A 21,468-nucleotide genomic window follows, 5' to 3' on the forward strand; every position below is an offset into this window, starting at 1 on the left:
TGATACACACAACGAAAGAAGTATTAAGGTGGATGATACACACAACGAAAGAAGTATTAAGGTGGGTGATACACACAACGAAAGAAGTATTAAGGTGGGTGATACACACAACGAAAGAAGTATTAAGGTGGATGATACACACAACGAAAGAAGTATTAAGGTGGATGATACACAAAACGAAAGAAGTATTAAGGTGGATGATACACAAAACGAAAGAAGTATTAAGGTGGATGGTACACAAAACGAAAGAAGTATTAAGGTGGATGCTACACACAACGAAAGAAGTATTAAGGTGGATGATACACACAACGAAAGAAGTATTAAGGTGCATGATACACAAAACGAAAGAAGTATTAAGGTGGATGATACACACAACGAAAGAAGTATTAAGTTGGGTGATACACACAACGAAAGAAGTATTAAGGTGGATGATACACACAACGAAAGAAGTATTAAGGTGGATGATACACACAACGAAAGAAGTATTAAGGTGGATGATACACACAACGAAAGAAGTATTAAGGTGGATGATACACACAACGAAAGAAGTATTAAGGTGGATGATACACACAACGAAAGAAGTATTAAGGTGGGTGATACACACAACGAAAGAAGTATTAAGGTGGATGATACACACAACGAATGAAGTATTAAGGTGGATGATACACACAACGAAAGAAGTATTAAGGTGGATGATACACACAACGAAAGAAGTATTAAGGTGGATGATACACACAACGAAAGAAGTATTAAGGTGGATGATCCACACAACGAAAGAAGTATTAAGGTGGATGATACACACAACGAAAGAAGTATTAAGGTGGATGATACACAAAACGAAAGAAGTATTAAGGTGGATGATACACAAAACGAAAGAAGTATTAAGGTGGATGATACACAAAACGAAAGAAGTATTAAGGTGGGTGATACACAAAACGAAAGAAGTATTAAGGTGGATGATACACACAACGAAAGAAGTATTAAGGTGGATGATACACACAACGAAAGAAGTATTATGGTGCATGATACACAAAACGAAAGAAGTATTAAGGTGGATGATACACAAAACGAAAGAAGTATTAAGGTGCATGATACACAAAACGAAAGAAGTATTAAGGTGGATGATACACACAACGAAAGAAGTATTAAGGTGGATGATACACACAACGAAAGAAGTATTAAGGTGGATGATACACAAAACGAAAGAAGTATTAAGGTGGATGATACACATAACGAAAGAAGTATTAAGGTGGATGATACACAAAACGAAAGAAGTATTAAGGTGGATGATACACAAAACGAAAGAAGTATTAAGGTGGATGATACACACAACGAAAGAAGTATTAAGGTGCATGATACACAAAACGAAAGAAGTATTAAGGTGGATGATACACACAACGAAAGAAGTATTAAGGTGGATGATACACACAACGAAAGAAGTATTAAGGTGAATGATACACACAACGAAAGAAGAGGAGCAATACTTTTGGAAAGATGTGAATGTGTGTTTGCTATTTTTGTTCTCTTTTGTTGCTGTTGTTGTTGTTGTTGTTGTTGTTGTTGTTGTTGTTGTTGTTGTTGTTCTTCTTCTTCAAAATGTGGATGATATTTTGTGTTAAACTGACTGACTGTTGTTGCATATTGTGTAAGAACTTGAGTGTCCGCCAAGTTCGTATTTCTGATTGCAATTTTGTGACATGTTTGAAGACATCAGGCACCATAAGCCGTGTAGGCTGATATGATTGCTGTCTTCACCTTCCCACAATGTACATCTCATCAACATGTAAAACATCAACAAACCATTGTTTAAAACAAAAGGAGCAATGTCGTGACGACTGAAGGGTGTACAGGAAGTGAGCGGGGCACAGGACTGGGGACGTCAACTATATATTTGGACCTACCGCACTGCAGTAAACCGACTCCTTGCGTCGCAGCAGGACTTCCTCCACTCCACTTCACTTCACTCCACTTCAAGCGGAACAGTGTCTGTCTACACGTCTGTCTTCCTCACTATTACTTCCGGTGTGTGTGTGTGTGGGGGGGTGTGGGTGTGGGTGGGGGGTGTCTGAGTGTATGTGTGTGTGTGTGAGGGTGTGTGTGAGTGTTGGTGGGTGTGGGTGGGTGTGTGTGGGGGTGTCTGTGTGTGTGTGTGTGTGTATGTGCGTGTGTGTGTGTGTGTGTGTGTGTGTGTATGTGTGTGTGTGTGTGTCAAACTGCTGATTTAATAACTTTGCGATTCTTTTTTAGCAACGAGAAAAAAAGGAAAAGCCACATCAAATAAAAGTCACTGTCCGACTTTGTCACATGTAGTCAAGTTTTGACTAAATGTTTTAACACAGAGGGGGAATCGAGACGAGGGTCGTGGTGTATGTGTGTGTGTGTGTGTGTGTGTGTGTGTGTGTGTGTGTGTGTGTGTGTGTGTGTGTGTGTGTGTGTGTGTGTGCGTGTGTGTCAAACTGCTGATTTAACTTTGCGATTCTTTTTTAGCAACGGGAGAAAAAGGAAAAGCCACATCAAATAAAAGTCACTGTCCGACTTTGTTACATTTAGTCAAGTTTTGACTAAATGTTTTAACACAGAGGGGGAATCGAGACGAGGGTCGTGGTGTATGTGTGTGTGTGTGTGTGTGTGTGTGTGTGTGTGTGTGTGTGTGTGTGTGTGTGTGTGTGTGTGTGTGCGTGTGTGTGTGTAGAGCGATTCAGAGTAAACTACTGGACCGATCTTTATGAAATTTTACATGAGAGTTCCTGGGTATGATATCCCTAGATGGTTTTTTTCTCACTTTTTCGATAAATGTCTTTTATGACGTCATATCCGGCTTTTTGTAAAAGTTGAGGCGGCACTGTCACACCTTCATTTTTTAAACAAATTGATTGACATTTTGGCCAAGCAATCTTCGACAAAGGCCGGACTTTGGTATTGCATGCATGTAGGCTTAAAAATTGATTAATGACTTTGGTCATTAAAAATCTGAAAATTGTAATTAAATTTTTATTTTATAAAACGATCCAAAATTACTTTTATTTTATTTTTCATCATATTCTGATTCCAAAAACAAATAAATATGTTATATTTGGATTAAAAACAAGCTCTGAAAATTAAAAATATAAAAATTATGATTAAAATTAAATTTCCGAAATCGTGTTAAAAACACTTTCATCTTATTCATTGTCGGTTCCTAATTCCAAAAACATATAGATGTGTGTCTATGCGTCCCAACGACAGATCGTAAGAAAAGGCGTAGCCTTAAATCTTAATCCTTGTTAAATAAAGTTCAATTCAATTAAATTCTCTATTTCTCTCTCTCTCTCTCTCTCTCTCTCTCTCTCTCTCTCTCTCTCTCTCTCTCTTTATATTTTGCATTTGTGTCACTTTAAACATATGTTTACAATAATGTAATCACCCTCCTATGCACCTTATGATCAACTCCTGACAGTGATAGAAACTCTCTCTCTCTCTCTCTCTCTCTCTCTCTCTCTCTCTCTCTCTCTCTCTCTCTCTCTCTCTCTCTCTCTCTCTCTCTCTCTCTTATGTTTATACTCGACCATTATTCTGATGTTTTATTAGTTTAATACTTTGATGAGGTATGTGAGCAGTATTTGCTTTTGTTTACAATTATTCTCTGTATATGTTACAAGGACAGGTTGGAAGATTAGGCTAAGCCTAAAACCTTTATCCTTATGTAATAAAGTTCTGAGTTCTGAGTTCTCTCTCTCTCTCTCTCTCTCTCTCTCTCTCTCTCTCTCTCTCTCTCTCTCTCTCTCTCTCTCTCTCTCTCTCTCTCTCTCTCTCTCTCTCTCTCTCACACTCTCTCTCTCTTTATATTTTGCATTTGTGTCACTTTAAACATATTTGTACAATCATTTTAAGACTTGTCACGTTCATTTGAATCTTCCACTGAAGGAGGGCCTATATTAATATCACTCAGTCTTTTAATTCTCTCTTACTTCATATCAAAGACCTACATATTTCTCTCAGCGCCATGTCTTTGATCAACTCCTGACAGTGATAGAAACACGATAAAAAAAATATCTTTGTGATAGCAATCAGGATCGCAGTGTAACAGGTCCAGGCCAAGCAGACACAAGAAGTTCTCAGGCACAGCAAGGTAGGGCTGCATGTCACAGGGGAGACAACCGCAGCACAGGCGATACTCTTGAAGTTCCCCGCCCCTGGCGCCCGAGGTCTGCCGAGTTTAGCCGAGACGAGAGACAGCGAGTGATTGGTAGCCCCGCCCCCTTTCCTTTGGCTCCGCCCCCCCGCTGGCTACTGACTGGGCGACAGATTTGCCTGCCGTTTCTGCACGGAATTGAGACGATGGTCAAATCGCCATTTTGGGGAAACGTGTTGTTTCTTTCTTTCTTGTTTGTTTGTACGTCCGTCGTAATTATTGCAGTTGGAAGAGGAAGGTGACATCGATTACTTTTATTAATTAATCTTGTGTCTACTGAATGCATTCGTCGTCATGGAATTCCTGCTGGTTAAAACCGTACTCGACTGACCGCAAAGTTAAACAACGACTGACCGCACAGTTCCTTCCCATATAAGGTGCATAGGAGGGTGATTCGTGTAGGATTTTTGTTGTTGTTTGTTTGGTTTGGTTTTGATTCTTAGTTTTTTTGTGTTGTCAATCAAATTACCTTTTAAACGAAGAAGCCAGTGAAAATTAACCTCGCACAGTATAATTGCAACTTGACGCTATTCTGATAGATATATCTGTTGTTCCCGATGTTCATTTCCTGTATAGGATAACGTGTCTATAATGAGCGCTTCTGCTAGGCAAAGAAGGATAACTCTTCGGTACTTCGCCGCTGGGGGCGCGCGAATACCAGGACTCGCTTTTACTTCCGCCTGTCCGCTATCTACGCTTTCGCTTTGGACTCGTTCACTCCACGCTCAGTTCGACACTTCTTACTTTTTTCGCATCAAAACATGTCGAGGCCGTATGGTACCTGGACTTTGTCCGAGTTGAAAGCTGAACTGCGACAGCGGGATGCACGAACTTCGGGTCGGAAAGCAGATTTGGTTGAAAGGTGAGTTCAAAGTTGCTTCAGACTGAAGTTCAGTGATTTCTGTCAAGTGTGTGTCAGTTTGTGATCGCCGAAACTGACTGAGACTGACGTCGGCACGGTTTTGTAGCCTTTATTTTGGGCTTAGTTTGGAGAAAATTACTGCGGAAAAAAATTAAAGGTTCTTGTTTAAAATTTAGCCCAGATTACTATGATAGTGGCACTCTTGACTCTTGTGCTGACTGAGTAGGCATGTTTTGAGACGTTCGTGAAATATTCTCCCACTCCACTTCCCACCGATCAGCTGTCATGTTCCCTCCACTGTGTGATAAGACTTAGTTTAAATTAAAATGTAATGCAGATACAGACACGTTGCTGCACACAAAAAATCATAATTAGAATTAAAATTGTGAAAATCAGACTTAGCAACTTAATTACTTAGTTATAGTCATTGAGTCATTGACATGGCCCAGTGATGCATTGAGAAATTGTTTTTTTTTATTGGGGGGTTGGACTGTCACAGAACATAAATAACAGAAGACAATATTTTGAATATCCAGCTATATTTAGTTTATATTTATTAGCTCTACTGCTTGTAGAGTTTACATATGAACATTTAAATATGCACACATTAATTTCATACCTATTGTGTGATTTCAGGTTGGAGTTCTATGGGATGGGCTGAACAAACAACTACATCACTCCCCACATCTACCTGTACCATTAGTACACATAAAAATACCGGATAAACCCGTTAAAGGAACAGAGAAATTTACAATCACTGAGCCTCACATAAGCCTCAATCACTGAGATGATATTTGGATAATCAACCACCAGTACATACAAGTACACCCCAACAAGGGAAATGAGTAATAGTCATCTATAAATGATTATTCTCAATCGAGAAACAAAATGATAAGGATATGGATTTAAATAGTTGTCCCCTGACGAGGCTACCTTTCAGTTTCCCCCAAAAAAACACTATACAATCACACATTCAAAGAAGTTGTCCAAACAGCTTGAAACTGTAAATATAGCCGAAAAGTACCATCTTTGGGAGAGGTACTTAGGGATTTCTGGGCTGCCAACTGCATTTGCCGGGTTTCGCAGACTCTTGATTTTTAACCCCCATTCTTTAAATTTAAGAGTTGTTGCAGGTCAGGTTAGTTTCAGTTGTTCATGGTTTACTTGTGTCACTGTGTGATGAATAAAGTGTCATATATATGCCTGAACGAATTGGTGAATGTCTGTGTGTGATGAGAGTGATAAATGAACGAAGAATTGTGCAATGCATGGATGGCATTTTGTGTTTGGGCAGACTTCTGATAATATAATATTTTTTGCAGTTTGCAGCAAAAGATAAAATTATTATCTGAACTTGATCGGTCAATTCAACTTTATCCATTAGCTGTATATGAAATATCAGGAGGATGCATAACACATTGTCAATCATTTTGCAATTGTTTAAAAAAAAATTGAGTTTATGAATTCAGAATCAGATTGCTAAGACTGTGTAGTGCTATTTGGCAGAATATATTAATCTGTGAAGAATCACTTTGATCTTAATTTGAGCATTGAATGAACTACTGTATAGCTAATATCTCCTTGTAATCTTGCAAGAATGAGCACTGAAGATGTACTGATTCATAGAGTAGGCTTAACTCTCACTCACTGATGCATATAAAAAACTAAATAAGCACACGCACAAGACTCAGTATTCACTGCTCACAAAATCAATGCATAAAATAAACTGTACACACAGACAAATGTAAGTGTAAAGTTTCAGTTGATTAATCACTAGTACAGTAATAACCAACAGTTAAACAAAACACACAGACCAGCACAAAAAGTGAACAACAGTGATGTGCACCATTATACAACACTCAGTATATGAAATATATCTTGGCAAACAGATTTAAGCCTGCCATATCACATACTGACTGAACACAGACATTCCAGGTACTATGGCTCTGTGGTGGTGACCACAAACTAAACAGTTCCAGCTAGCAGCAGATATTTGGTCAGTCACAATGGCTCACACCTGCATAGATGAGCACACGCTATAATATATATGTGTGACTGTTCACAGTTCAGTGTACACTGAACTGTGAACAGTCACACATATATTATAGCACACTCACACATATACTAAATAACCTCTGCTCATGTCTTTCAGTATTGGCGTTAACCGCTAATTACCGGTATTTTACCGGTTGAAACGAGAAAATACCGGAACAAAATTGGCTGCCGGTATGACCGACGAGGTTGATTTTTAGAACTACTGGTTTTTTTTCGCTGGTTAAAAAATAAAATCAGTACTCTGAACTGGACTCTTACTGGTTCCAACGACCTGCCTACAGTTTTTTTCTGGACTGTTTGCATCATTAAAGTTTGCGTACCGGTTTGAAAAAATACTAGCGCCATCACTGGTCTTTACTCAAATCGGATAATGAATTCTGGAATTTACCCATTAGTATCACTAATACATTGATCCACAGCTGCATTCATATAACCAGTGAACAAAACAGTGCAACAGGGCTTATTTGTGCCCTATGATGTTCAGGTGAATACCACTATCCCAGATGCCTTTAGAAACAGATGTGAAAAAAAAGTTTATGATTTTCTCAAGAAAACACAAATGACTGTAGTATTATGCAGTACTTGTAGAAAGAAAAGTACGCATTCATATCAAGTTAGGACACGTCTACCTCAGTGTGGGCATGCCTGCATAAAACAAAATAGCTTTGGATTTGACTAAAAGAACAAGAACAAACATTATGCATGTTTAGACACGATGTTGTTCCTGAAGTTGCAAAGCGCAAAGCACACAGACAATATGACTGTGGCCTGCTAACCATCCATCGCTTTCTCCTCTCAACATCTTTGGAAAACTTAAATCCCTTTGCTTTGTTGCAGTTCACTACACAACACTTGTTCGGCATTCTTCCGCAAAATATTATCTCTGCCGCTGTGTCCCGGTGACACGACTGTGTTACCCTTCCGCAGCGAAGCGAAATTGCGGGCGCGCCGCTGGAGCACAGGCCTGATTCTCGTGCGCCACCTAGCGGTAAACCCGGAGAAGCGTGTTTCCAGCAGAAGCGCTCATTAATGTAGCTAGTCAACAATTATTTCAGTTTGCAATGCATCACAGCTCAGTCGTATGTATACACATCTTTCTTTCTTTATTTGGTGTTTAACGTCGTTTTCAACCACGAAGGTTATATCGCGACGGGTCGTATACACATTGTTTTTATTACATTTAGTCAAGTTTTGACTAAATGTTTTAACATAGACTGATAGAGGGGGAATCGAGACGAGGGTTGTGGTGTATGTGTGTGTGTGTGTGTGTGTGTGTGTGTGTGTCTGTGCGTGTGTGTGTGTGTGTGCGTGTGTGTGTGTGTGCGTGTGTGTGTGTAGAGCGATTCAGAGTAAACTACTAGGCCGATCTTTATGAAATTGTACATGAGAGTTCCTGGGTATGATATCCCAAGACGGTTTTTTTCTTTTTTTCCGATAAATACTTTTGATGACGTAATATCCGGCTTTTTGTAAAAGTTGAGGCAGCACTGTCACACCCTCATTTTTCAATCAAATTGATTGAAATTTGTGTAAAGCAATCTTCGACGAAGGCCGGACTTCGGTATTGCATATCAGCTTGGTGGCTTAAAAATTAATCAATGACTTTGGTCATTAAAAATCTGAAAATTGTAAAAAAAAAATGTTTTTATATATAAAACGATCCAAATGTACGTTCATCTTATTTTACATTATTTCCTGATTCCGAAAACATATAAATATGTTATATTTGGATTAAAAACAAGCTCTGAAAATTAAAAATAAAAAAATTATGATCAAAATTAAATTTCCGAAATCGATTTAAAAACAATTTCATCTTATTCCTTGTCGGTTCCTGATTCCAAAAACATATAGATATTATATGTTTGGATTAAAAACACGCTCAGAAAGTTCAAACGAAGAGAGGTACAGAAAAGCGTGCTATCCTTCTCAGCTCAACTACTACCCCGCTCTTCTTGTCAATTTCACTGCCTTTGCCACGAGCGGTGGACTGACGATGCTACGAGTAGGCCTATACGGTCTTGCTGAAAAATTGCATTGCGTTCAGTTTCATTCTGTGAGTTCGACAGCTTGACTAAATGTTGTATTCACGCGACTTGCTCAAACTATCGTGGATGAGTTGTTAACAGTATAATCAAACCTAAACTGAAGAATTGGACACTGTTGGATAGTTGCATGTATGTGGCCGCGTTGATACCATAATTATACACAAATAAACTCACTGAAACAACTTATTTGCATGTCGTAAATATCGTATAATTTTTACAGAAACATTGCGCTTGAATTTATAAAACCAAAACAAACGAGTCGTTGATAAACAAAATAATATTTTGTTTTATTCAGACTTCTTTATGATGTTGGTCACACTCCTTTACCATCATACCATTATACCATTAATGAGTAGCCGTCGCTACTGCGGCAGTGGTCCAATTTAAAAGAATTCCGCAGTGTATGCATGCACTACACACACACACACACACACACACACACACACACATACACACACACATACACACACATATACACACACACACACAAACACACGCACACACACACACACATACAAACACACACAACAACACACACACACACACAAACACACACAACAACACACACACACACACACACACATACACACACACACACACACACACACACGTGTAACCACCCAATTAAAGACGATTACCGCAACCAAAATAAAGGTGGAGCAATTTCTAGCTTTGGGTCTGACGTCGCCGGAAGTGGACGATCCGGGGTCTTTAGCTGCGCTTCTTTTCATCTGCAACATTACCGGAAGTTGGCGGATTTCGCCACAATACTTGTCTCGCTTTTCGCTCAAAGAAAAGATAATCATGCAAAACATCGTGTAACCCGTATCCTGGTTATGTCCCTTGCCCGCATGGTACGCATCGCAAAGATCACTCGGTGTCCTTGTTCAAAGTTCACACTCACTGATTAGTGACAATTTGATAAGACAATTTTTAACCATGGTGCATGTGCGGTTTTTTCCCCTCGTAAAAAGCAAGAAACACGCACGTGCAACACAAAACTGAATCGCTGTCTCAAAGGACTACGTTGTAGTGATCGTCGTCACTGCCAATTTAGCTAAACCAACCGGTGCGTATAAATGCAGACTAGCTTTGGCAGATATTTATTGTGATGTATTATAAATTACGCGTGTTGCAAACGACATAGGTTTTGAACACTATAGGTAGGCCTAATGCAGTAGCGCATCTCCTCTGTGGTGTCAACGCAGTTAGTGACATTACGCAACTGGTTCTTACATCTTCAATTCAGCAATTTCTACTTTTTTTCTTTGGTATTCACACACAGAAGATAGACGAACAAGAACAATTAATATTGTGTGAAATTCTCTCACCGGATCACATCACATTGCAGGCGCTGCATGTACATTGACACTTTTGTTTTCCTTTTCGATTATAGGTTCTGATCTTTTATTACATAACAATGCTAATGCCCCTGAACAACAATTATGCATTTTATTCTGTGTATTGCATCACATTTAAAGTGGGTTCATTTATCTTTACGGTATCACTCTGTTTCTTTTCTTGTCGGTTTCAAGTGGTAGTCAGGCAGACGGTGATTTACCGACCTGGAATGTGCGTGCAGAGGCGCGCGCGGCGGGGCGGTCCGTGGTGCGGCGGCCGTGAGTTCGTCTGATCGATCGGCTGTTGTGTGTGTTGGGGAGAAGAGCAAATAAAGTATCACTCGGATAGGAAACATTATTTTCCGATTGCCAGTAATTGCAGCGTTTAGCCGCTTGCCCGCCGTAATGAGGCAATCTACGCGGAACCCCAGTCAGTCGCGGAGCTAACAGCACGCCACACTCTGCCGCCATGACTTTTTGCTGATCGTCTGCTGCACCCTCCATACGTCTGTCAGAGTTCTTTCCCCTGAAAACGATCATCTCCGGTACAGGCAAATAAATTTGAAGTAAGTGGTGGTTATAGGCACTGCTTCTTGTCTCAATGTATTTGGCCAGGAGATTAGGACAGTTGCCTAGTTGGGAGGGAAAGTGTTTTGCGGAGGGCTGTGCTGTTTTATCAGGGTGCCATTCGGATCAGTTGGTTTTTTTACTCAGTGTCGCACTCTGTACAATTAGGCAGCTTTTCTCAAGTCAAAAGCTCAAGTTTTGTTTAATTTACAGTAATTATCTACATTTATTGTTTTCAGTATTATCTTTTGTACGTAGTTTGACAATTACTAAAGTTTTGAAAACAACACGACTTAGCTTTTCCAATAACCTGTTGTATTTTTCTCCTTTTTCCACCTCGTCTTCATCACTACTACTGTCAGCATCGTCGTCATCATCATTATCATCATCATCATCATCATCATCATCATCATCATCATCATCATCATCATGTCGTTTTTATCTTAGCCCTCGTCATAGAGAACGTCTCCCACGACGGTGGCATTATAAACACACGAGCCAGCTTCACCCAAAACCGGGCTGTGACCGAAGCATGGCGTCCCGAAACCCTGCAGCGCCCAGGATCGGGACGACAATATTTGTATGCAGAGAGGAGGTGTTTTAGTTGAGAACAATGTTATTAATTAGCAAATATATTTGAATATAATAATATCAATGTTGTAGTCTTTCGTTTGTCTTCAAGTTACATGCACCACCACTGCAATTTCTCCATGTGAGATAATAAATTTGATTTGATTTGATTTGAACAAAGCAACGGGAACGTCGTCGATACAAAGCACAGCCCTCAGCTTCTCTGTGTTGCCCAACAACAAGAAGCAGCATGTGACGAATCTCCACCCCGATCTATACTCCCCGTAATTGCCTTCTCTGATGCCTTTCAATTAACAGTCGATCAAATCCATCCCGATTCTTAACTACTCCCTAATTCTTGACTACGGTGCGTGCGGCTCCCGGCCCATCACGTGACCGCCGCCATGATGATTTCCGACTTCCGGTCGTTTGGCAGCAAACACCTCTCACCCAGGATCTAAGATGCTTTGCCTTTTTCCTGCGATTTTCGCTTTCCGTCCCCAGGCAGTAATGACAGGGCGGCCGAGGTGGTCTATTTCTACAGTGATTAGACCAATTGTGGACGGGGCGGGGGCTGCTAGAGCCGGGCGGTGGTCTAGCTGCCAGCCTGCAGTTTGGAGCCACAGTCTGCGGGCCCTGGGAAAGAGACACGGGATAATGGAATTGTCCTTAGCACGCCACCTACCCCTTCATTTCTCACACAGCCCCTCTTCTCCTTATCTCCCCTATCTCCCCCGTCCCCCCTCCCTCCACACACACACAGTGTCCCCACTCACTCCATCCATTTCCCCATTGCATGCATGTTCCTGTAACTGTCTGACGATGTCTTATGTTTAAGGCGTTTACGCGTATAGACACGGGCTCAGACACACATGCACACATTGTTGTTTGGTCTTGTCAGTGTGTGTGTGTGTGTGTGTGTGTGTGTGTGTGTGTGTGTGTGTGTGTGTGTGTGTGTGTGTGTGTGTGTGTGTGTGTGTGTGTGTGTGTGTGTGTGTGTGCTTTATATGTTTGTTAGTTAACTGCCGTTCTTTCACATCTATAGCACGACCTGATGACTGTTTTGCAACCCCTCTATCAACTGAGGCTTAAATGTATTGCTTGTTTTGACATCGTAATAATAATAATGATAAATGAGCATTTATATAGCGCAACATCATAACTTTACAATTATGCTCTTTGCGCTTGACACATTTAAAATTAAAAGACAGTTATACAAGCATTTACATCTACATTCATAGTCAGCAACGCTTAATTAAAAGCATACACCATCAAACATACATCGTAACACGAATAACAAAATGTAGTCCTGAAATGAAGACCATGTTGACTCTTGTGAAAAGCGAGAGGGTGTGAAATTTGAAGTGAACGTCCCCGTTTACTTGAGAGGCCGTTGGGGGATAACATAAACGCTACCAAGACAAAAAGAAACTCACGGACGTTTTCTGGTTGTTAGGTTTTGGTTTGCTTGGACACATAGTATATTGCCTGTTTTTTCTCATGTAACATGTGGGAAATAGACTGCTTATAGGTTTCAAAATTCAGAAAGAAAGCAAAACAAAAAACGTTAATTATTATTCTGTTTAATTGTTGACAATGTTGGGCTTGTGACTGAATTTCTGAAGTGTCACAATGTGTTAAATTATTTTGCGAAAAGGTAAACGTTTGTAATTATGTTGATCGTACGGTGATACTATAAAAGATGATGATGATGATGCCGTTGCTGCTGATGATGATGATGATTGATGACGACGTTGATGATGAAGAGTAGGGAAAAGGCTCCTAATATGGACCGGCTCCTTCTTCTTCTTCTTCTTCTGCGTTCGATGTTTGGACCGGCTCCTAATATGGACCACCTCCTGTTCTGACAAACTGACGGCGCTAGAGCGCTCAAAACAATTTCATTCGCTTTGTTCACCCTCTCCGGATAAGTTGCACATGTCAAAACAGTTGCAGAAACACAAACCTCAAAACCGTTAGGCTTTTTTCGCTTTTTTTTCACTTTTGGCAGCGTTCACTCTAAATTAGCCGCCTAAAACGGACTCGTTTCTGCCCACAGCCAAAGCTTTCATAACACAAAAATGGCTATATATGACAGCTAAGACAGGAGTTGTTACATTTTAACAGTGTGTACCCCGAGTTTCTACTGCAAACAAAAAATAATAGCAAAACCTCAAAATATGTGTGAGTCCCCTAATATGGACCACCTTCAACAAATCGAAGAAAATAAAAACTAAAGGCAATTTCAATTAATGCATTAAAAAGCTTGCTGAAAATAACCTATAACTAACCCTCGAGATTTCAACAAAATATAACAAATGGTCTTTTTTTTTGTGGAAGTTGATAATTTCACATATGTTCACTCTTGTTTTTGATAAGCTTCTTCAGTTTCCTGGTATGCTTCAAATAATGCTCTCATCAACCCGAAACAGCTAAATCTAAAGCATATTTTAATTAGTCTGACTTGCACACTAAGTTGTATCATGTTTTTTTTAAAAAGTTTTGGGGTCTTTTTACAGTAATTCGTGAAGGCCGCTTCACTGGCAGTGTCACTGGTCCATATTGGGCGCCCAGGCTCCTAATATGGACCATTTGTGATTCGGTTTTCTGTATTTAATTTTTGCTGAAGGTCTATCAAAGCTATTTCACTCTAATTAGGCCTAACGGTTAAACTAAGAGAGAAGGACACACAATGAAACTTCTTCGCAAGAAAATGAGCTAGTTATCAGCAATAAACAAAAAGTGGTCCATATTAGGGGCCCTTCCCCTACAATGACGACGCCAGGGATAACGTGAACAATGATAACGCCAACATCAGTGGGAGAGGCAGCAGGTGGAAGTTTATCGACAATGGTGCGATGCTCACACCAACCGTGGTACATTCATTATTCCCCCCCCCCCACCCCCCATAACCTAACTCACATCATCCCCCGCCCCCACCCCCAAACCTAACTCACATGATCCCCCAAACCTAACTCACAGACATAGAAAGGCCCCGCTTCCAATGCCCCCACTTCACCCCCCCCCCCCCCAGCCCCGTACCCAGTAAAGCCCCAGTACGCAGCGGCTGATTTATTCATAGTCAATTACCTTGCTGGGAAGATCGCCTATTAGCAAGGCCTGGGTTCGGAGACCAAGCGTCAGTGTCGGGCCATGTTTCTAAATCTAAATGTCCGCTTTTTGTTCACATACGGGTTCTCTTCGAGGTCCAAAACGGGCAACAAAGAGTTTTAATAACACTGCATCAACAGTCAGACCACGCCCCTGCATGGATGGTTGACGCTGATATTGGTACTTTGGGAACTGTCACACCTGTTAAGGGGAAAACGGTACAGTGCCGCCCCCCCCCCCCACCCCATACGCCACCCCACCCCTAACCTTATCCCCCTTTCAAAACCCCCGAGTTCCTTTTTAAGACCTTGATTGTCCACATTTTCTGTTCATAACTTCAAGAAATGTACTTATATTTTTACGACCTGATTTTGTTGTCAGGTTTCTCGAGGTCTGCAAAGCGGGGTTGCACTGCCAAGACCACAATGACACAACACTGCCAAGACCACAATGACACAACCCTGCCAAGACCACAATGACACAACACTGCCAAGACCACAATGACACAACACTGCCAAGACCACAATGACACAACACTGCCAAGACTACAATGACACAACCCTGCCAAGACTACAATGACACAACCTTGCCAAGACCACAATGACACAACACTGCCAAGACCACAATGATACAACACTGCCAAGACCACAATGACACAACCGTGCCAAGACCACAATGACACAACACTGCCTAGACCAAAATGACACAACCGTGCCAAGACCACAATGACACAACCCTGCCAAGACCACAATGACACAACACTGCCAAGACCACAATGACACCAACACTGCCAAGACCACAATGACACAACACTGCCAAGACCACAATGACACAACCCTGCCAAGACCACAATGACACAACACTGCCAAGACCACAATGACACCAACCCTGCCAAGACCACAATGACACCAACCCTGCCAAGACCACAATGACACAACACTGCCAAGACCACAATGACACAACCCTGCCAAGACCACAATGACACAACATTGCTAAGACCACAATGACACAACATTGCTAAGACCACAATGACACAACCCTGCCAAGACCACAATGACCAAAGCTGTGACAGCGTGAGGATGAATGAAGCGAGGTTGCACTGCCTAGACCACACTGACACAACCCTGCCAAGACCACAATGACACAACACTGCCAAGACCACAATGACACAACACTGCCAAGACCACAATGACACAACCCTGCCAAGACCACAATGACCAAAGCTGTGACAGCGTGAGGATGAATGAAGCGAGGTTGCACTGCCAAGACCACAATGACACAACACTGCCAAGACCACAATGACACAACCCTGCCTAGACCACAATGACACAACACTGCCAAGACTACAATGACATAACCCTGCCAAGACCACAATGACACAACACTGCCAAGACCACAATGACCAAAGCTGTGACAGCGTGAGGATGAACGAAGCGGGGTTGCACTGCCAAGAGGATGAATGAAAACTCGCAGTCAGTCATGTGGAGAGTTCAGTTAATGGTCCAGTCATGTGGAGAGTTCAGTTAATGGTCCTCTGTAGGCATCTTGATCACTGCTGTTTATGCACGTACAGCTTCGGTGGTTGCTCATTGACCCAGTTGTTGTTTCCGCCCGTTGATATTTCCAGTGATTAAAAACAAATTTAACGCAAAAAAGACAAAGGAACAAACCAGAGGATTAACTTTTGATTTATAGACCCAATATTCACTGAGGTATATACCATGAAACAAACATTTTTGCAGTCCAGACTATTGTTTCACTACTTTAAGTTAAAACAATGTGACAGGATGTCGCCTATCCGCGTAGAATGTAGGGGTTCGAATCCCGACTGGGCCCAATGTTTCAGATCTCTCGATCAGGTCAACTTCTATGTGCAGGCCGACTAGTGCCCTATCCGCCTTCGTGTGTACATGAAAGCACAAAACCAAATACGCACGGACAAGTTTCTGTGTTCCATCTCAGAGTTATTTACATAAAAGAAACCAAAAAACACCCGGCACGCGTCCTCCAAAAAACAGCCTATGGTTGCCTTAATGTCTAAAAAAAAACACCTAAAAAAACCACAACCGGCAATACTTGTAAATCCCACTCGTGCCCTTGGGTGTACGTGGGAGTTGCAACCCAGTAAGCACAGAAGCAGAAGGAGAAGAAATCGTGTAACATAAAGAGTGTTAAGAATCCTGTCATGCTTTTAACATAAAAACGTGTTCAGACAGTTATCTTCCAATTCTGTAAGGCATTCAACATAAAGAATGTTCACACACCTATTTTCTTATTCTGTCATGTTTTCGACATAACACGTGTTCTAATTATATCATGCTTTCAACATAAATAACGTTCAGGCAGTTAATATATTCCTAGCCTGTCATGCTTTCAACATAAAGTGTGTCCATATAGCTATTTTCCAGTCCTCTAATGCTTTGAGCACAAAGAGTGTTCAGACAGATATCTTCCAACCTTGTCATGCTTTCACCATAAAGTGTGTCCAGATAGCTATCTCCCAGTCCTGAAATGCTTTGAGCACAGAGATTGTTCAGACAGTTATCTTTCAACCCTGTCATGCTTTCACCATAAAGAGTGTTCAGACAGCTATCTTCCAACCCTGTCATGCTTTCACCATAAAGAGTGTTCAGACAGCTATCTTCCAACGCTGTCATGGTTTCACCATAAAGAGTGTTCAGACAGCTATCTTCCAACCCTGTCATGCTTTCACCATAACGAGTGTTCAAACGCCTCTCTTTCAACCATGTCATGTTTTCACCATAACGAGTGTTCAGACAGTTATCTTCCAACCATGTCATGCTTTCACCACAAAGAGTGTTCAAACACCTATCTTCCAACCCTGTCATGCTTTCACCACAAAGAGCGTTCAAACACCTATCTTCCAACCATGTCATGCTTTCACCACAAAGAGCGTTCAAACACCTATCTTCCAACCCTGTCATGCTTTCACCACAAAGAGCGTTCAAACACCTATCTTCCAACCATGTCATGCTTTCACCATGAAGAGTGTTCAAACACCTATCTTCCAACCCTGTCATGCTTTCACCATAAAGAGTGTTCAAACACATATCTTCCAATCGTGTCATGCTTTCAACATATAAAGTGTGTTCAGACACCTATCTTCAAAACTTGTCAAGCTTTCACAATAACGAGTGTTCAGACACCTATCTTCAAAACTTGTCAAGCTTTCACAATAAAGAGTGTTCAGACAGCTATCTTCAAAACTTGTCAAGCTTTCACAATAAAGAGTGTTCAGACACCTATCTTCAAAACTTGTCAAGCTTTCACAATAAAGAGTGTTCAGACAGCTATCTTCAAAACTTGTCAGGCTTTCACAATAAAGAGTGTTCAGACACCTATCTTCAAAACTTGTCAAGCTTTCACAATAAAGAGTGTTCAGACACCTATCTTCAAAACTTGTCAAGCTTTCACAATAAAGAGTGTTCAGACACCTATCTTCAAAACTTGTCAAGCTTTCACAATAAAGAGTGTTCAGACACCTATCTTCAAAACTTGTCAGGCTTTCACAATAAAGAGTGTTCAGACACCTATCTTCAAAACTTGTCAAGCTTTCACAATAAAGAGTGTTCAGACACCTATCTTCAAAACTTGTCAGGCTTTCACAATAAAGAGTGTTCAGACAGCTATCTTCAAAACTTGTCAGGCTTTCACAATAAAGAGTGTTCAGACACCTATCTTCAAAACTTGTCAGGCTTTCACAATAAAGAGTGTTCAGACACCTATCTTCAAAACTTGTCAAGCTTTCACAATAAAGAGTGTTCAGACACCTATCTTCAAAACTTGTCAAGCTTTCACAATAAAGAGTGTTCAGACACCTATCTTCAAAACTTGTCAAGCTTTCACAATAAAGAGTGTTCAGACACCTATCTTCAAAACTTGTCAAGCTTTCACAATAAAGAGCGTTCAGACACCTATCTTCAAAACTTGTCAAGCTTTCACAATAAAGAGTGTTCAGACACCTATCTTCAAAACTTGTCAAGCTTTCACAATAAAGAGTGTTCAGACACCTATCTTCAAAACTTGTCAAGCTTTCACAATAAAGAGTGTTCAGACACCTATCTTCAAAACTTGTCAGGCTTTCACAATAAAGAGTGTTCAGTCACCTATCTTCAAAACTTGTCAGGCTTTCACAATAAAGAGTGTTCAGACACCTATCTTCCAACCCTGTCATGCTTTCACCACAAAGAGTGTTCAGACAGATATCTTCCAACACTAGATGTCATGCTTTCGCCATAAAGAGTGTTCAGACAGATATCTTCCAACACTAGATGTCATGCTTTCACCACAAAGAGTGTTCAGACAGATATCTTCCAACACTAGATGTCATGCTTTCACCACAAAGAGTGTTCAAACATCTATCTTCCAACACTAGATGTCATGCTTTCGCCATAAAGAGTGTTCAGACAGCTATCTTCCAACGCTGTCATGGTTTCACCATAACGAGTGTTCAGACAGCTATCTTCCAATCCTGTCATTCTTTCACCATGAAGAGTGTTCAAACACATATCTTCCAATCGTGTCATGCTTTCAACATATAAAGTGTGTCCAGACACCTATCTTCAAAACTTGTCAAGCTTTCACAATAAAGAGTGTTCAGACACCTATCTTCCAATCGTGTCATGCTTTCAACATATAAAGAGTGTTCAGACACCTATCTTCAAAACTTGTCAGGCTTTCACAATAAAGAGTGTTCAGACACCTATCTTCAAAACTTGTCAGGCTTTCACAATAAAGAGTGTTCAGACACCTATCTTCAAAACTTGTCAGGCTTTCACAATAAAGAGTGTTCAGATAGCTATCTTCAAAACTTGTCAGGCTTTCAACATATAAAGTGTGTTCAGACACCTATCTTCAAAACTTGTCAGGCTTTCACAATAAAGAGTGTTCAGATAGCTATCTTCAAAACTTGTCAGGCTTTCACAATAAAGAGTGTTCAGACACCTATCTTCAAAACTTGTCAGGCTTTCACAATAAAGAGTGTTCAGACACCTATCTTCAAAACTTGTCAGGCTTTCACAATAAAGAGTGTTCAGACACCTATCTTCAAAACTTGTCAGGCTTTCACAATAAAGAGTGTTCAGACACCTATCTTCAAAACTTGTCAGGCTTTCACAATAAAGAGTGTTCAGATAGCTATCTTCAAAACTTGTCAGGCTTTCAACATATAAAGTGTGTTCAGACACCTATCTTCAAAACTTGTCAGGCTTTCACAATAAAGAGTGTTCAGATAGCTATCTTCAAAACTTGTCTGGCTTTCACAATAAAGAGCGTTCAGACACCTATCTTCAAAACTTGTCAGGCTTTCACAATAAATAGTGTTCAGACACCTATCTTCAAAACTTGTCAAGCTTTCACAATAAAGAGTGTTCAGACACCTATCTTCAAAACTTGTCAAGCTTTCACAATAAAGAGTGTTCAGACACCTATCTTCAAAACTTGTCAGGCTTTCACAATAAATAGTGTTCAGACACCTATCTTCAAAACTTGTCAGGCTTTCACAATAAAGAGCGTTCAGACACCTATCTTCAAAACTTGTCAGGCTTTCACAATAAAGAGCGTTCAGACACCTATCTTCAAAACTTGTCAAGCTTTCACAATAAAGAGTGTTCAGACACCTATCTTCAAAACTTGTCAGGCTTTCACAATAAAGAGTGTTCAGACACCTATCTTCAAAACTTGTCAAGCTTTCACAATAAAGAGTGTTCAGACACCTATCTTCAAAACTTGTCAAGCTTTCACAATAAAGAGTGTTCAGACACCTATCTTCAAAACTTGTCAGGCTTTCACAATAAATAGTGTTCAGACACCTATCTTCAAAACTTGTCAAGCTTTCACAATAAAGAGTGTTCAGACACCTATCTTCAAAACTTGTCAGGCTTTCACAATAAAGAGTGTTCAGACACCTATCTTCAAAACTTGTCAAGCTTTCACAATAAAGAGTGTTCAGACACCTATCTTCAAAACTTGTCAAGCTTTCACAATAAAGAGTGTTCAGACACCTATCTTCAAAACTTGTCAGGCTTTCACAATAAAGAGTGTTCAGACACCTATCTTCAAAACTTGTCAAGCTTTCACAATAAAGAGTGTTCAGACACCTATCTTCAAAACTTGTCAAGCTTTCACAATAAAGAGTGTTCAGACACCTATCTTCAAAACTTGTCAAGCTTTCACAATAAAGAGTGTTCAGACACCTATCTTCAAAACTTGTCAGGCTTTCACAATAAAGAGTGTTCAGACACCTATCTTCAAAACTTGTCAGGCTTTCACAATAAAGAGCGTTCAGACACCTATCTTCAAAACTTGTCAGGCTTTCACAATAAAGAGCGTTCAGACACCTATCTTCAAAACTTGTCAAGCTTTCACAATAAAGAGTGTTCAGACACCTATCTTCAAAACTTGTCAGGCTTTCACAATAAAGAGTGTTCAGACACCTATCTTCCAACCCTGTCATGCTTTCACCACAAAGAGTGTTCAGACAGATATCTTCCAACACTAGATGTCATGCTTTCGCCATAAAGAGTGTTCAGACAGATATCTTCCAACACTAGATGTCATGCTTTCGCCATAAAGAGTGTTCAGACAGATATCTTCCAACACTAGATGCCATGCTTTCACCACAAAGAGTGTTCAGACAGATATCTTCCAACACTAGATGTCATGCTTTCACCACAAAGAGTGTTCAAACATCTATCTTCCAACACTAGATGTCATGCTTTCGCCATA

This window comes from Littorina saxatilis, linkage group LG12 (genome assembly GCF_037325665.1).
Source record: "Littorina saxatilis isolate snail1 linkage group LG12, US_GU_Lsax_2.0, whole genome shotgun sequence".
Lineage (NCBI taxonomy): Eukaryota > Metazoa > Mollusca > Gastropoda > Littorinimorpha > Littorinidae > Littorina > Littorina saxatilis.